This window comes from Daphnia pulicaria, unplaced genomic scaffold, assembly GCF_021234035.1.
Source record: "Daphnia pulicaria isolate SC F1-1A unplaced genomic scaffold, SC_F0-13Bv2 h1tg000099l, whole genome shotgun sequence".
In the NCBI taxonomy this organism is placed as follows: domain Eukaryota; kingdom Metazoa; phylum Arthropoda; class Branchiopoda; order Diplostraca; family Daphniidae; genus Daphnia; species Daphnia pulicaria.
In genome coordinates, this window is record NW_025804807.1 from 13358 (window position 1) to 29924 (window position 16567).

At 42.5% G+C, this 16567-nt stretch overlaps 14 non-coding genes across 14 annotated transcripts; all 14 read right to left on the minus strand.

The window, feature by feature from the left end:
* Nucleotides 1-43: 43 nt before the first annotated feature.
* On the minus strand, nt 44-265 carry LOC124318988. Its single transcript, XR_006912681.1, has one exon. It is a non-coding gene; the product is annotated as a small nucleolar RNA U3 (small nucleolar RNA).
* Nucleotides 266-1019: 754 nt separating this feature from the next.
* Nucleotides 1020-1138, minus strand: LOC124318977. The gene has a single exon (XR_006912668.1). It is a non-coding gene; the product is annotated as a 5S ribosomal RNA (ribosomal RNA).
* A 2961-nt stretch (nt 1139-4099) lies between these two features.
* Nucleotides 4100-4218, minus strand: LOC124318985. Its single transcript, XR_006912677.1, has one exon. It is a non-coding gene; the product is annotated as a 5S ribosomal RNA (ribosomal RNA).
* Nucleotides 4219-4421: 203 nt separating this feature from the next.
* LOC124318997 lies at nt 4422-4544 on the minus strand. The gene has a single exon (XR_006912692.1). It is a non-coding gene; the product is annotated as a U5 spliceosomal RNA (small nuclear RNA).
* Nucleotides 4545-5118: 574 nt separating this feature from the next.
* LOC124318994 lies at nt 5119-5260 on the minus strand. Its single transcript, XR_006912688.1, has one exon. It is a non-coding gene; the product is annotated as a U4 spliceosomal RNA (small nuclear RNA).
* Nucleotides 5261-5946: 686 nt separating this feature from the next.
* Nucleotides 5947-6110, minus strand: LOC124318982. Its single transcript, XR_006912674.1, has one exon. It is a non-coding gene; the product is annotated as a U1 spliceosomal RNA (small nuclear RNA).
* Nucleotides 6111-6619: 509 nt separating this feature from the next.
* On the minus strand, nt 6620-6810 carry LOC124318984. Its single transcript, XR_006912676.1, has one exon. It is a non-coding gene; the product is annotated as a U2 spliceosomal RNA (small nuclear RNA).
* A 510-nt stretch (nt 6811-7320) lies between these two features.
* Nucleotides 7321-7542, minus strand: LOC124318989. The gene has a single exon (XR_006912682.1). It is a non-coding gene; the product is annotated as a small nucleolar RNA U3 (small nucleolar RNA).
* A 754-nt stretch (nt 7543-8296) lies between these two features.
* On the minus strand, nt 8297-8415 carry LOC124318978. The gene has a single exon (XR_006912669.1). It is a non-coding gene; the product is annotated as a 5S ribosomal RNA (ribosomal RNA).
* Nucleotides 8416-9974: 1559 nt separating this feature from the next.
* On the minus strand, nt 9975-10196 carry LOC124318990. The gene has a single exon (XR_006912683.1). It is a non-coding gene; the product is annotated as a small nucleolar RNA U3 (small nucleolar RNA).
* Nucleotides 10197-10950: 754 nt separating this feature from the next.
* On the minus strand, nt 10951-11069 carry LOC124318979. The gene has a single exon (XR_006912670.1). It is a non-coding gene; the product is annotated as a 5S ribosomal RNA (ribosomal RNA).
* A 1072-nt stretch (nt 11070-12141) lies between these two features.
* Nucleotides 12142-12363, minus strand: LOC124318991. The gene has a single exon (XR_006912685.1). It is a non-coding gene; the product is annotated as a small nucleolar RNA U3 (small nucleolar RNA).
* Nucleotides 12364-13117: 754 nt separating this feature from the next.
* LOC124318980 lies at nt 13118-13236 on the minus strand. Its single transcript, XR_006912671.1, has one exon. It is a non-coding gene; the product is annotated as a 5S ribosomal RNA (ribosomal RNA).
* Nucleotides 13237-16197: 2961 nt separating this feature from the next.
* On the minus strand, nt 16198-16316 carry LOC124318996. Its single transcript, XR_006912691.1, has one exon. It is a non-coding gene; the product is annotated as a 5S ribosomal RNA (ribosomal RNA).
* Nucleotides 16317-16567: the final 251 nt, after the last annotated feature.

The window sequence follows — 16567 nt, forward strand, 5'->3', positions numbered from 1 at the left end:
TCTCTTTAGATTTTCAAGAATTTAAATTTGTTTTATCATCTCAACCACTCTGAACACGCTAGTTTCCTTCCGCTATTTCACATGGATTTAACGGAAACGGTCCTCAATGACTGTGTTTGATGCTGTCGAGACAGCTACACTCACAGCCTGTTTCACGCTCAGAAACCAGCGTCTTAACTCGTCATCGTGGGTTGAAAGGAGACAAGTTTCTGGTGGGAAACAAGTCAAGATATACTACAGAAATGATCCTGTGAAGTATGATCTTAAATGCAATGTTATTTTGCAGAACTCTAAATAAGGTTTGTACGATCAATGAGCTTTGGCGTAAATTACAGTGCATAGATCGATATTTCGGAATATTAAATTGAGATTTGCAATACTTGACGCACACAGTACATACATTGTCAGGTCTTGCATTTTGTTCATTTATTGAAACACCGAGAAGCTCTTTAATAGTTATAGAACAAGTGACGAGACCAATTTTGGACACAATAAAGAATCCGCGTGCTCATCAAATCAATTTATTACAGTAATGTATTATCGATTGAGAGCCCATTTATCAGCTGGGTGTTTGGCGTGCACCTATAATCCTGCTTCGGGGAGGCTTGGTAGAGTGGATGGCTTGAGTTTAGGAGCCCTGTTTCGTGATACCGCATGTTGATCAGGTGCCCGCACTAAGCTTGACATCAGCATGGATCTGCTAGAGGAATCTAGTAGGTGCAGGTTAGCTAAGGAGGAGCGTAGTGGGTCAGGAGGGAAACCTAGCAGCCAAAAGTTCCCGTGTTCGGCAGTAGTGGGATCGTGCCAGTGAGTGGGCGTCATGCAACAGCCTCAACAAAATAGCCAAACCTCTATCTTTTTTTTTGTCGTTAAAACTACCGAGATCAAACAAACATGCGTTCTACAATATATGGTATCATTAATCAAAGTCCCAGCAATACCCTTTTCAACTAATACCTAAAGAATACATTATATTCCATGTCTCATCTAACTTGGGGAGCAAAAATAAAATTACACCATGCCAACAGCATCCCGTATTCCCAAGCGGTCACCCATCCAAGTACTAACGGGACCCGACATAGCTTAACTTCCGGGAGCTGACGAGACCGGGTGAGTTCTATGTGGTGTGGCCGTTGACATTAATTCAGTCGCCATTACCCGACCATATTCGCCTCTAAATCTAGTTCTAATGCTTGCTTACTTTCTGTTCGAAATACACACCAACCTTAGCCAAACAAACGAGGACATATAAGTACATTTGTCAATGGACAACCGAATATAAAATTTGATAATATTTCCAAACGCCACTATTTTTGGCTAACTGTCATTTTTAATTTTCTCGTTCCGGGGATGTCCGATCAATGAGCCAACAATCCAAGTGTCATAAGGCTAACGATTGCTTCCCTTACTTAGCTTGCGTTGCATAAGGATCTCAGAGTCAGAGAGATTAGATAGAGCTGCCCGAAGAAACCACCAACGTACAAGCCTCTCGGCTGTGCCGTGCGCTTCGCGCTTTACTTAGCTTGCGTTGCATAAGGATCTCAGAGCCAGAGAGATTAGATAGAGCTGCCCGAAGAAACCACCAACGTACAAGCCTCTCGGCTGTGCCGTGCGCTTCGCGCACGGCGTTTCAAATATCTTTCAGCAACAAAGAGGTTGGAGGACGTCTAGTAGCCTCTCGGCTGTACTTTCTGTTCGAAATACACACCAACCTTAGCCAAACAAACGAGGACATATAAGTACATTTGTCAATGGACAACCGAATATAAAATTTGATAATATTTCCAAACGCCACTATTTTTGGCTAACTGTCATTTTTAATTTTCTCGTTCCGGGGATGTCCGATCAATGAGCCAACAATCCAAGTGTCATAAGGCTAACGATTGCTTCCCTTACTTAGCTTGCGTTGCATAAGGATCTCAGAGTCAGAGAGATTAGATAGAGCTGCCCGAAGAAACCACCAACGTACAAGCCTCTCGGCTGTGCCGTGCGCTTCGCGCTTTACTTAGCTTGCGTTGCATAAGGATCTCAGAGCCAGAGAGATTAGATAGAGCTGCCCGAAGAAACCACCAACGTACAAGCCTCTCGGCTGTACGTTAAAACGAGGACATATAAGTACATTTGTCAATGGACAACCGAATATAAAATTTGATAATATTTCCAAACGCCACTATTTTTGGCTAACTGTCATTTTTAATTTTCTCGTTCCGGGGATGTCCGATCAATGAGCCAACAATCCAAGTGTCATAAGGCTAACGATTGCTTCCCTTACTTAGCTTGCGTTGCATAAGGATCTCAGAGTCAGAGAGATTAGATAGAGCTGCCCGAAGAAACCACCAACGTACAAGCCTCTCGGCTGTGTCGTGCGCTTCGCGCTTTACTTAGCTTGCGTTGCATAAGGATCTCAGAGCCAGAGAGATTAGATAGAGCTGCCCGAAGAAACCACCAACGTACAAGCCTCTCGGCTGTACGTTAAAACGAGGACATATAAGTACATTTGTCAATGGACAACCGAATATAAAATTTGATAATATTTCCAAACGCCACTATTTTTGGCTAACTGTCATTTTTAATTTTCTCGTTCCGGGGATGTCCGATCAATGAGCCAACAATCCAAGTGTCATAAGGCTAACGATTGCTTCCCTTACTTAGCTTGCGTTGCATAAGGATCTCAGAGTCAGAGAGATTAGATAGAGCTGCCCGAAGAAACCACCAACGTACAAGCCTCTCGGCTGTGCCGTGCGCTTCGCGCTTTACTTAGCTTGCGTTGCATAAGGATCTCAGAGCCAGAGAGATTAGATAGAGCTGCCCGAAGAAACCACCAACGTACAAGCCTCTCGGCTGTGCCGTGCGCTTCGCGCACGGCGTTTCAAATATCTTTCAGCAACAAAGAGGTTGGAGGACGTCTAGTAGCCTCTCGGCTGTACTTTCTGTTCGAAATACACACCAACCTTAGCCAAACAAACGAGGACATATAAGTACATTTGTCAATGGACAACCGAATATAAAATTTGATAATATTTCCAAACGCCACTATTTTTGGCTAACTGTCATTTTTAATTTTCTCGTTCCGGGGATGTCCGATCAATGAGCCAACAATCCAAGTGTCATAAGGCTAACGATTGCTTCCCTTACTTAGCTTGCGTTGCATAAGGATCTCAGAGTCAGAGAGATTAGATAGAGCTGCCCGAAGAAACCACCAACGTACAAGCCTCTCGGCTGTGCCGTGCGCTTCGCGCTTTACTTAGCTTGCGTTGCATAAGGATCTCAGAGCCAGAGAGATTAGATAGAGCTGCCCGAAGAAACCACCAACGTACAAGCCTCTCGGCTGTGCCGTGCGCTTCGCGCACGGCGTTTCAAATATCTTTCAGCAACAAAGAGGTTGGAGGACGTCTAGTAGCCTCTCGGCTGTACTTTCTGTTCGAAATACACACCAACCTTAGCCAAACAAACGAGGACATATAAGTACATTTGTCAATGGACAACCGAATATAAAATTTGATAATATTTCCAAACGCCACTATTTTTGGCTAACTGTCATTTTTAATTTTCTCGTTCCGGGGATGTCCGATCAATGAGCCAACAATCCAAGTGTCATAAGGCTAACGATTGCTTCCCTTACTTAGCTTGCGTTGCATAAGGATCTCAGAGTCAGAGAGATTAGATAGAGCTGCCCGAAGAAACCACCAACGTACAAGCCTCTCGGCTGTGCCGTGCGCTTCGCGCTTTACTTAGCTTGCGTTGCATAAGGATCTCAGAGCCAGAGAGATTAGATAGAGCTGCCCGAAGAAACCACCAACGTACAAGCCTCTCGGCTGTGCCGTGCGCTTCGCGCACGGCGTTTCAAATATCTTTCAGCAACAAAGAGGTTGGAGGACGTCTAGTAGCCTCTCGGCTGTGCCGTGCGCTTCGCGCACGGCGTTTCAAATATCTTTCAGCAACAAAGAGGTTGGAGGACGTCTAGTAGGCAATATCCAGTAAAAAATACGTTCCTTCCATTTTCAACTAATGCCAAAATAATACATTGTAGTCCATGTAGTATCACCCATCTTGGGAAGCACTTCAATTCAATTGGATTCACAAAAATAAAATAATTCCATGCCAACAGCATCCCGTATTCCCAAGCGGTCACCCATCCAAGTACTAACGGGACCCGACATAGCTTAACTTCCGGGAGCTGACGAGACCGGGTGAGTTCTATGTGGTATGGCCGTTGACATTAAACTAGACGCAATTACCCGACCATATTCGCCTCTAATCTATTACTTGTGCTTGAGATTTATCTTTTTGAAATACACACTAATCTTACCAAAACCACCGAAAAACTATCAGTTTGTCATTTTACAAATGTTGTCAGTATGTAGTAGTAGAATATCTTTGTTTCCGCATACAGACGTTTTTAATTTTTCATTTATTCAAAGTGCCCAATCAGAAGACCGGGCGTTAAAAAAATAAGTCATATAGACTCATCAATGCTCCTAACCACGGAAATCTTTAGTAAAAGGCGAAAGATTTATCCGGGTATTGATTAGAAACCAGAGTAAATAACAGTGGTATGCCTTGTATTTATATTCATTTCAAAATTTTGAAGTGCGCTTGTAAGGTTTTTTTTCGAAACATGCGTTTACATATCAAAATCCTTGTGCAATTCTTTATCAATGGGTACAGTTATTTTAAAGTAAATATCATGTATAAAGCTCGTTAACATGTTTTTGAACGAAACAGTTGTGCGCAGTGTTATTTTTGAAAAAAATGAACGATCTTTATGGTACAAGCCCAACACGTAGGTGGTGGGATCAGATGTTTACCCCGACATTCACCCTACAGCGGTTAACAATTTATTGAACTTCCCCTTTAAACATGGTGGAATCTTTTCACCTTGTCATTTGGAATCACCTTTTCAAATATTTTCCCCGTGTTCACAATGTTCCAACTGACTGATATTAATGGCCTTCAGCGAACGAATTAATCAGCCTTGTCTGACGTGCAATACCAACTAAATGGAAACAAAAATCACTTATACGATTTCACTTTCACCGTTTAATGTTATAAACACACTATGCAACACTCCAATTTTTCTAACTGACTGTAATTTTTTTTTTCTTGTACGCTGAAATGCTCCTGATGGAGCTATCAAAAATTGCCGACGACAAAGATTATTTCACTTCATCGTGGCGGGGTATTGGTTAAAGTTTTCAACTAGCAATAATCACACCTCGGGAGACCCTCATTGGTTATGATATTGCCACTGCGCAAAGCTAAATTATAATCAGAAAAGCAAGTCTACTTAAGCATTTGCTGAATTCGTTCTGCTTGGACGTGTTGGACCAACAATTTCGTTCAGAAATATTCATTTAGATTACCCTAGGCAAATTTTAATTTCCATCTCCCATTGGACTAATACCAACAGGGGACAGTTCATTACATACATGAAATAATTTTTGTCTTAATATCGGGTCAAATACTTGAAATTCTGTAAATGTGTATTTTTCTTCCATACATTTCAACAACTTCCTGCACACACAAAAAAAGGGAGGGGGAATTTCAGGTTTTCATTCCAAATTGTTTTTCACATTATGAACTATTGAAGTGAGCGAGCATTACTTTCCAACCAAACAAAATTTATAGTTAATCTGCGTGTTGACGTGAAAAATCAGTTTTCAGTGCCGTGACCAGGATTCGAACCTGGGTTACTACGGATTCATATCTAGTAGGTACCACAACGTAGGGTCCTAACCACTAGACGATCACGGCCAATCCATTGGCCATGATGATTTATATTAAAGTAGCTAAACATGAATTTCATTACTTTGTTGTTTCTTCCCAGAAAGAAAATCTGATGCTTCGCGTATTCCCAAGCGGTCAACCCTACCGTTTACTAACGGGACCAGATTTAGTTCAACTTCCGGCAGATGACAAGAATTTTTCTTACATTTATAGTGTGTTCAGGGAACGGCGCGAACGCAGTCCCCCACTACCAAAAATTGTACTCCCGAGTTAATCACATTTGGATTAATCGCAAGGGTCAGCCCATCCTTAGTGCAATGGAAAGGCCTCGCCCTGGAGGAACCACCTTGGTGATCATGGTTGCCTCTGAGCCAGGTAAGTATGATTGTGGATGCTTTTTCACTTTGTTTAATACTTTGTATACAGCAGAACAATATTGACAAAGAGTGTTCAAGTATTTGACTGACGTTTAGAGAATACCACCCACTTTCTTTCATCGACTTGAATTACGAACTCGAGCAAAATATAGTAAATAAAGCTCAGTATTTATTTCATGGTCTTGATCTTTGCAAATACTTTTCAAGAAACAAATTGCTTGTTTTTTTTCATTTGGTCGTCCAATTGGCAAATAAGAAAATAAGAAAATCGACTTTTCATATGAAAATACACGCATCTTCATATTTTAAAAAAAAACATCACATCGAAAGATGAACAGTACTAATTAGTTAACACAATCAAGTACGTATTTTTTTATGCTTTTCTTGATATTACGAAAAAAATACAATTAGAAAAAATTACAAACATGTCTACATGACAGTTTTGCAATTATACATGGTCTTTTATTATACGGTGCTAAGACAATTTCTGTTTTATTCAATATGTTCTCCCTCATAGAGGGTGAGCCGATCCCGGAGGTACTGCAATACCGGGTCAACCCGTGGCGGGAGCAGTGCAAGCACTGTATTCCCACCGTATGCCAAAAATCAGTTTAATATTCTGGGGTCCATTTGAACCCGTATCAGATATTAAGCTGATAAGAACAGATACTACACTTTGATCTTAGCCAAAAGGCCGAGAAGCGATAATGTTACAAGGATTACTGCCCAAAATAACCACTGAGGTTCAACACATTTCCGGTGGTGTACGAAGAATACTCATATCACTCAAAACATTCAAGAAATGCTATAAAATATTGAGTTGTTCATTTTTCCAGACGCGACCACTTGATGCTTATAAAGTTCATTTTCATTTGTTTTATTATGCTCATACTGTATTAAGGGAGATACAATTTACGCTGAAGGCGTTGCAAATTTTACTCTCGTTATCACACTAGGTCCTTTTTTTTCAGAATATGGCTTTGCCACGCCACCTGACGACAAAAGCTCTGAACGATAATTAATCATGATTAAATAACAATAACTAAAAGAATGCAATACGATCATAAAGTCATGACACATCCTCAAATTGACCAACCTCACTTTCACAATTTATTTTGCCATACAAGCAGATGATTTAAGGACACGAATACCTGGAATTATTATTAAGATGTATCTCTTTAGATTTTCAAGAATTTAAATTTGTTTTATCATCTCAACCACTCTGAACACGCTAGTTTCCTTCCGCTATTTCACATGGATTTAACGGAAACGGTCCTCAATGACTGTGTTTGATGCTGTCGAGACAGCTACACTCACAGCCTGTTTCACGCTCAGAAACCAGCGTCTTAACTCGTCATCGTGGGTTGAAAGGAGACAAGTTTCTGGTGGGAAACAAGTCAAGATATACTACAGAAATGATCCTGTGAAGTATGATCTTAAATGCAATGTTATTTTGCAGAACTCTAAATAAGGTTTGTACGATCAATGAGCTTTGGCGTAAATTACAGTGCATAGATCGATATTTCGGAATATTAAATTGAGATTTGCAATACTTGACGCACACAGTACATACATTGTCAGGTCTTGCATTTTGTTCATTTATTGAAACACCGAGAAGCTCTTTAATAGTTATAGAACAAGTGACGAGACCAATTTTGGACACAATAAAGAATCCGCGTGCTCATCAAATCAATTTATTACAGTAATGTATTATCGATTGAGAGCCCATTTATCAGCTGGGTGTTTGGCGTGCACCTATAATCCTGCTTCGGGGAGGCTTGGTAGAGTGGATGGCTTGAGTTTAGGAGCCCTGTTTCGTGATACCGCATGTTGATCAGGTGCCCGCACTAAGCTTGACATCAGCATGGATCTGCTAGAGGAATCTAGTAGGTGCAGGTTAGCTAAGGAGGAGCGTAGTGGGTCAGGAGGGAAACCTAGCAGCCAAAAGTTCCCGTGTTCGGCAGTAGTGGGATCGTGCCAGTGAGTGGGCGTCATGCAACAGCCTCAACAAAATAGCCAAACCTCTATCTTTTTTTTTGTCGTTAAAACTACCGAGATCAAACAAACATGCGTTCTACAATATATGGTATCATTAATCAAAGTCCCAGCAATACCCTTTTCAACTAATACCTAAAGAATACATTATATTCCATGTCTCATCTAACTTGGGGAGCAAAAATAAAATTACACCATGCCAACAGCATCCCGTATTCCCAAGCGGTCACCCATCCAAGTACTAACGGGACCCGACATAGCTTAACTTCCGGGAGCTGACGAGACCGGGTGAGTTCTATGTGGTGTGGCCGTTGACATCAATTCAGTCGCCATTACCCGACCATATTCGCCTCTAAATCTAGTTCTAATGCTTGCTTACTTTCTGTTCGAAATACACACCAACCTTAGCCAAACAAACGAGGACATATAAGTACATTTGTCAATGGACAACCGAATATAAAATTTGATAATATTTCCAAACGCCACTATTTTTGGCTAACTGTCATTTTTAATTTTCTCGTTCCGGGGATGTCCGATCAATGAGCCAACAATCCAAGTGTCATAAGGCTAACGATTGCTTCCCTTACTTAGCTTGCGTTGCATAAGGATCTCAGAGTCAGAGAGATTAGATAGAGCTGCCCGAAGAAACCACCAACGTACAAGCCTCTCGGCTGTGCCGTGCGCTTCGCGCTTTACTTAGCTTGCGTTGCATAAGGATCTCAGAGCCAGAGAGATTAGATAGAGCTGCCCGAAGAAACCACCAACGTACAAGCCTCTCGGCTGTGCCGTGCGCTTCGCGCACGGCGTTTCAAATATCTTTCAGCAACAAAGAGGTTGGAGGACGTCTAGTAGCCTCTCGGCTGTACTTTCTGTTCGAAATACACACCAACCTTAGCCAAACAAACGAGGACATATAAGTACATTTGTCAATGGACAACCGAATATAAAATTTGATAATATTTCCAAACGCCACTATTTTTGGCTAACTGTCATTTTTAATTTTCTCGTTCCGGGGATGTCCGATCAATGAGCCAACAATCCAAGTGTCATAAGGCTAACGATTGCTTCCCTTACTTAGCTTGCGTTGCATAAGGATCTCAGAGTCAGAGAGATTAGATAGAGCTGCCCGAAGAAACCACCAACGTACAAGCCTCTCGGCTGTGCCGTGCGCTTCGCGCTTTACTTAGCTTGCGTTGCATAAGGATCTCAGAGCCAGAGAGATTAGATAGAGCTGCCCGAAGAAACCACCAACGTACAAGCCTCTCGGCGTACAGCCGAGAGGCTACTAGACGTCCTCCAACCTCTTTGTTGCTGAAAGATATTTGAAACGCCGTGCGCGAAGCGCACGGCACAGCCGAGAGGCTTGTACGTTGGTGGTTTCTTCGGGCAGCTCTATCTAATCTCTCTGGCTCTGAGATCCTTATGCAACGCAAGCTAAGTAAAGCGCGAAGCGCACGGCACAGCCGAGAGGCTTGTACGTTGGTGGTTTCTTCGGGCAGCTCTATCTAATCTCTCTGACTCTGAGATCCTTATGCAACGCAAGCTAAGTAAGGGAAGCAATCGTTAGCCTTATGACACTTGGATTGTTGGCTCATTGATCGGACATCCCCGGAACGAGAAAATTAAAAATGACAGTTAGCCACAAAAGACAGTGACGACAAAAGCTCTGAACGATAATTAATCATGATTAAATAACAATAACTAAAAGAATGCAATACGATCATAAAGTCATGACACATCCTCAAATTGACCAACCTCACTTTCACAATTTATTTTGCCATACAAGCAGATGATTTAAGGACACGAATACCTGGAATTATTATTAAGATGTATCTCTTTAGATTTTCAAGAATTTAAATTTGTTTTATCATCTCAACCACTCTGAACACGCTAGTTTCCTTCCGCTATTTCACATGGATTTAACGGAAACGGTCCTCAATGACTGTGTTTGATGCTGTCGAGACAGCTACACTCACAGCCTGTTTCACGCTCAGAAACCAGCGTCTTAACTCGTCATCGTGGGTTGAAAGGAGACAAGTTTCTGGTGGGAAACAAGTCAAGATATACTACAGAAATGATCCTGTGAAGTATGATCTTAAATGCAATGTTATTTTGCAGAACTCTAAATAAGGTTTGTACGATCAATGAGCTTTGGCGTAAATTACAGTGCATAGATCGATATTTCGGAATATTAAATTGAGATTTGCAATACTTGACGCACACAGTACATACATTGTCAGGTCTTGCATTTTGTTCATTTATTGAAACACCGAGAAGCTCTTTAATAGTTATAGAACAAGTGACGAGACCAATTTTGGACACAATAAAGAATCCGCGTGCTCATCAAATCAATTTATTACAGTAATGTATTATCGATTGAGAGCCCATTTATCAGCTGGGTGTTTGGCGTGCACCTATAATCCTGCTTCGGGGAGGCTTGGTAGAGTGGATGGCTTGAGTTTAGGAGCCCTGTTTCGTGATACCGCATGTTGATCAGGTGCCCGCACTAAGCTTGACATCAGCATGGATCTGCTAGAGGAATCTAGTAGGTGCAGGTTAGCTAAGGAGGAGCGTAGTGGGTCAGGAGGGAAACCTAGCAGCCAAAAGTTCCCGTGTTCGGCAGTAGTGGGATCGTGCCAGTGAGTGGGCGTCATGCAACAGCCTCAACAAAATAGCCAAACCTCTATCTTTTTTTTTGTCGTTAAAACTACCGAGATCAAACAAACATGCGTTCTACAATATATGGTATCATTAATCAAAGTCCCAGCAATACCCTTTTCAACTAATACCTAAAGAATACATTATATTCCATGTCTCATCTAACTTGGGGAGCAAAAATAAAATTACACCATGCCAACAGCATCCCGTATTCCCAAGCGGTCACCCATCCAAGTACTAACGGGACCCGACATAGCTTAACTTCCGGGAGCTGACGAGACCGGGTGAGTTCTATGTGGTGTGGCCGTTGACATCAATTCAGTCGCCATTACCCGACCATATTCGCCTCTAAATCTAGTTCTAATGCTTGCTTACTTTCTGTTCGAAATACACACCAACCTTAGCCAAACAAACGAGGACATATAAGTACATTTGTCAATGGACAACCGAATATAAAATTTGATAATATTTCCAAACGCCACTATTTTTGGCTAACTGTCATTTTTAATTTTCTCGTTCCGGGGATGTCCGATCAATGAGCCAACAATCCAAGTGTCATAAGGCTAACGATTGCTTCCCTTACTTAGCTTGCGTTGCATAAGGATCTCAGAGTCAGAGAGATTAGATAGAGCTGCCCGAAGAAACCACCAACGTACAAGCCTCTCGGCTGTGCCGTGCGCTTCGCGCTTTACTTAGCTTGCGTTGCATAAGGATCTCAGAGCCAGAGAGATTAGATAGAGCTGCCCGAAGAAACCACCAACGTACAAGCCTCTCGGCGTACAGCCGAGAGGCTACTAGACGTCCTCCAACCTCTTTGTTGCTGAAAGATATTTGAAACGCCGTGCGCGAAGCGCACGGCACAGCCGAGAGGCTTGTACGTTGGTGGTTTCTTCGGGCAGCTCTATCTAATCTCTCTGGCTCTGAGATCCTTATGCAACGCAAGCTAAGTAAAGCGCGAAGCGCACGGCACAGCCGAGAGGCTTGTACGTTGGTGGTTTCTTCGGGCAGCTCTATCTAATCTCTCTGACTCTGAGATCCTTATGCAACGCAAGCTAAGTAAGGGAAGCAATCGTTAGCCTTATGACACTTGGATTGTTGGCTCATTGATCGGACATCCCCGGAACGAGAAAATTAAAAATGACAGTTAGCCACAAAAGACAGTGACGACAAAAGCTCTGAACGATAATTAATCATGATTAAATAACAATAACTAAAAGAATGCAATACGATCATAAAGTCATGACACATCCTCAAATTGACCAACCTCACTTTCACAATTTATTTTGCCATACAAGCAGATGATTTAAGGACACGAATACCTGGAATTATTATTAAGATGTATCTCTTTAGATTTTCAAGAATTTAAATTTGTTTTATCATCTCAACCACTCTGAACACGCTAGTTTCCTTCCGCTATTTCACATGGATTTAACGGAAACGGTCCTCAATGACTGTGTTTGATGCTGTCGAGACAGCTACACTCACAGCCTGTTTCACGCTCAGAAACCAGCGTCTTAACTCGTCATCGTGGGTTGAAAGGAGACAAGTTTCTGGTGGGAAACAAGTCAAGATATACTACAGAAATGATCCTGTGAAGTATGATCTTAAATGCAATGTTATTTTGCAGAACTCTAAATAAGGTTTGTACGATCAATGAGCTTTGGCGTAAATTACAGTGCATAGATCGATATTTCGGAATATTAAATTGAGATTTGCAATACTTGACGCACACAGTACATACATTGTCAGGTCTTGCATTTTGTTCATTTATTGAAACACCGAGAAGCTCTTTAATAGTTATAGAACAAGTGACGAGACCAATTTTGGACACAATAAAGAATCCGCGTGCTCATCAAATCAATTTATTACAGTAATGTATTATCGATTGAGAGCCCATTTATCAGCTGGGTGTTTGGCGTGCACCTATAATCCTGCTTCGGGGAGGCTTGGTAGAGTGGATGGCTTGAGTTTAGGAGCCCTGTTTCGTGATACCGCATGTTGATCAGGTGCCCGCACTAAGCTTGACATCAGCATGGATCTGCTAGAGGAATCTAGTAGGTGCAGGTTAGCTAAGGAGGAGCGTAGTGGGTCAGGAGGGAAACCTAGCAGCCAAAAGTTCCCGTGTTCGGCAGTAGTGGGATCGTGCCAGTGAGTGGGCGTCATGCAACAGCCTCAACAAAATAGCCAAACCTCTATCTTTTTTTTTGTCGTTAAAACTACCGAGATCAAACAAACATGCGTTCTACAATATATGGTATCATTAATCAAAGTCCCAGCAATACCCTTTTCAACTAATACCTAAAGAATACATTATATTCCATGTCTCATCTAACTTGGGGAGCAAAAATAAAATTACACCATGCCAACAGCATCCCGTATTCCCAAGCGGTCACCCATCCAAGTACTAACGGGACCCGACATAGCTTAACTTCCGGGAGCTGACGAGACCGGGTGAGTTCTATGTGGTGTGGCCGTTGACATCAATTCAGTCGCCATTACCCGACCATATTCGCCTCTAAATCTAGTTCTAATGCTTGCTTACTTTCTGTTCGAAATACACACCAACCTTAGCCAAACAAACGAGGACATATAAGTACATTTGTCAATGGACAACCGAATATAAAATTTGATAATATTTCCAAACGCCACTATTTTTGGCTAACTGTCATTTTTAATTTTCTCGTTCCGGGGATGTCCGATCAATGAGCCAACAATCCAAGTGTCATAAGGCTAACGATTGCTTCCCTTACTTAGCTTGCGTTGCATAAGGATCTCAGAGTCAGAGAGATTAGATAGAGCTGCCCGAAGAAACCACCAACGTACAAGCCTCTCGGCTGTGCCGTGCGCTTCGCGCTTTACTTAGCTTGCGTTGCATAAGGATCTCAGAGCCAGAGAGATTAGATAGAGCTGCCCGAAGAAACCACCAACGTACAAGCCTCTCGGCTGTGCCGTGCGCTTCGCGCACGGCGTTTCAAATATCTTTCAGCAACAAAGAGGTTGGAGGACGTCTAGTAGCCTCTCGGCTGTACTTTCTGTTCGAAATACACACCAACCTTAGCCAAACAAACGAGGACATATAAGTACATTTGTCAATGGACAACCGAATATAAAATTTGATAATATTTCCAAACGCCACTATTTTTGGCTAACTGTCATTTTTAATTTTCTCGTTCCGGGGATGTCCGATCAATGAGCCAACAATCCAAGTGTCATAAGGCTAACGATTGCTTCCCTTACTTAGCTTGCGTTGCATAAGGATCTCAGAGTCAGAGAGATTAGATAGAGCTGCCCGAAGAAACCACCAACGTACAAGCCTCTCGGCTGTGCCGTGCGCTTCGCGCTTTACTTAGCTTGCGTTGCATAAGGATCTCAGAGCCAGAGAGATTAGATAGAGCTGCCCGAAGAAACCACCAACGTACAAGCCTCTCGGCTGTACGTTAAAACGAGGACATATAAGTACATTTGTCAATGGACAACCGAATATAAAATTTGATAATATTTCCAAACGCCACTATTTTTGGCTAACTGTCATTTTTAATTTTCTCGTTCCGGGGATGTCCGATCAATGAGCCAACAATCCAAGTGTCATAAGGCTAACGATTGCTTCCCTTACTTAGCTTGCGTTGCATAAGGATCTCAGAGTCAGAGAGATTAGATAGAGCTGCCCGAAGAAACCACCAACGTACAAGCCTCTCGGCTGTGTCGTGCGCTTCGCGCTTTACTTAGCTTGCGTTGCATAAGGATCTCAGAGCCAGAGAGATTAGATAGAGCTGCCCGAAGAAACCACCAACGTACAAGCCTCTCGGCTGTACGTTAAAACGAGGACATATAAGTACATTTGTCAATGGACAACCGAATATAAAATTTGATAATATTTCCAAACGCCACTATTTTTGGCTAACTGTCATTTTTAATTTTCTCGTTCCGGGGATGTCCGATCAATGAGCCAACAATCCAAGTGTCATAAGGCTAACGATTGCTTCCCTTACTTAGCTTGCGTTGCATAAGGATCTCAGAGTCAGAGAGATTAGATAGAGCTGCCCGAAGAAACCACCAACGTACAAGCCTCTCGGCTGTGCCGTGCGCTTCGCGCTTTACTTAGCTTGCGTTGCATAAGGATCTCAGAGCCAGAGAGATTAGATAGAGCTGCCCGAAGAAACCACCAACGTACAAGCCTCTCGGCTGTGCCGTGCGCTTCGCGCACGGCGTTTCAAATATCTTTCAGCAACAAAGAGGTTGGAGGACGTCTAGTAGCCTCTCGGCTGTACTTTCTGTTCGAAATACACACCAACCTTAGCCAAACAAACGAGGACATATAAGTACATTTGTCAATGGACAACCGAATATAAAATTTGATAATATTTCCAAACGCCACTATTTTTGGCTAACTGTCATTTTTAATTTTCTCGTTCCGGGGATGTCCGATCAATGAGCCAACAATCCAAGTGTCATAAGGCTAACGATTGCTTCCCTTACTTAGCTTGCGTTGCATAAGGATCTCAGAGTCAGAGAGATTAGATAGAGCTGCCCGAAGAAACCACCAACGTACAAGCCTCTCGGCTGTGCCGTGCGCTTCGCGCTTTACTTAGCTTGCGTTGCATAAGGATCTCAGAGCCAGAGAGATTAGATAGAGCTGCCCGAAGAAACCACCAACGTACAAGCCTCTCGGCTGTGCCGTGCGCTTCGCGCACGGCGTTTCAAATATCTTTCAGCAACAAAGAGGTTGGAGGACGTCTAGTAGCCTCTCGGCTGTACTTTCTGTTCGAAATACACACCAACCTTAGCCAAACAAACGAGGACATATAAGTACATTTGTCAATGGACAACCGAATATAAAATTTGATAATATTTCCAAACGCCACTATTTTTGGCTAACTGTCATTTTTAATTTTCTCGTTCCGGGGATGTCCGATCAATGAGCCAACAATCCAAGTGTCATAAGGCTAACGATTGCTTCCCTTACTTAGCTTGCGTTGCATAAGGATCTCAGAGTCAGAGAGATTAGATAGAGCTGCCCGAAGAAACCACCAACGTACAAGCCTCTCGGCTGTGCCGTGCGCTTCGCGCTTTACTTAGCTTGCGTTGCATAAGGATCTCAGAGCCAGAGAGATTAGATAGAGCTGCCCGAAGAAACCACCAACGTACAAGCCTCTCGGCTGTGCCGTGCGCTTCGCGCACGGCGTTTCAAATATCTTTCAGCAACAAAGAGGTTGGAGGACGTCTAGTAGCCTCTCGGCTGTGCCGTGCGCTTCGCGCACGGCGTTTCAAATATCTTTCAGCAACAAAGAGGTTGGAGGACGTCTAGTAGGCAATATCCAGTAAAAAATACGTTCCTTCCATTTTCAACTAATGCCAAAATAATACATTGTAGTCCATGTAGTATCACCCATCTTGGGAAGCACTTCAATTCAATTGGATTCACAAAAATAAAATAATTCCATGCCAACAGCATCCCGTATTCCCAAGCGGTCACCCATCCAAGTACTAACGGGACCCGACATAGCTTAACTTCCGGGAGCTGACGAGACCGGGTGAGTTCTATGTGGTATGGCCGTTGACATTAAACTAGACGCAATTACCCGACCATATTCGCCTCTAATCTATTACTTGTGCTTGAGATTTAATCTTTTTGAAATACACACTAATCTTACCAAAACCACCGAAAAACTATCAGTTTGTCATTTTACAAATGTTGTCAGTATGTAGTAGTAGAATATCTTTGTTTCCGCATACAGACGTTTTTAATTTTTCATTTATTCAAAGTGCCCAATCAGAAGACCGGGCGTTAAAAAAATAAGTCATATAGACTC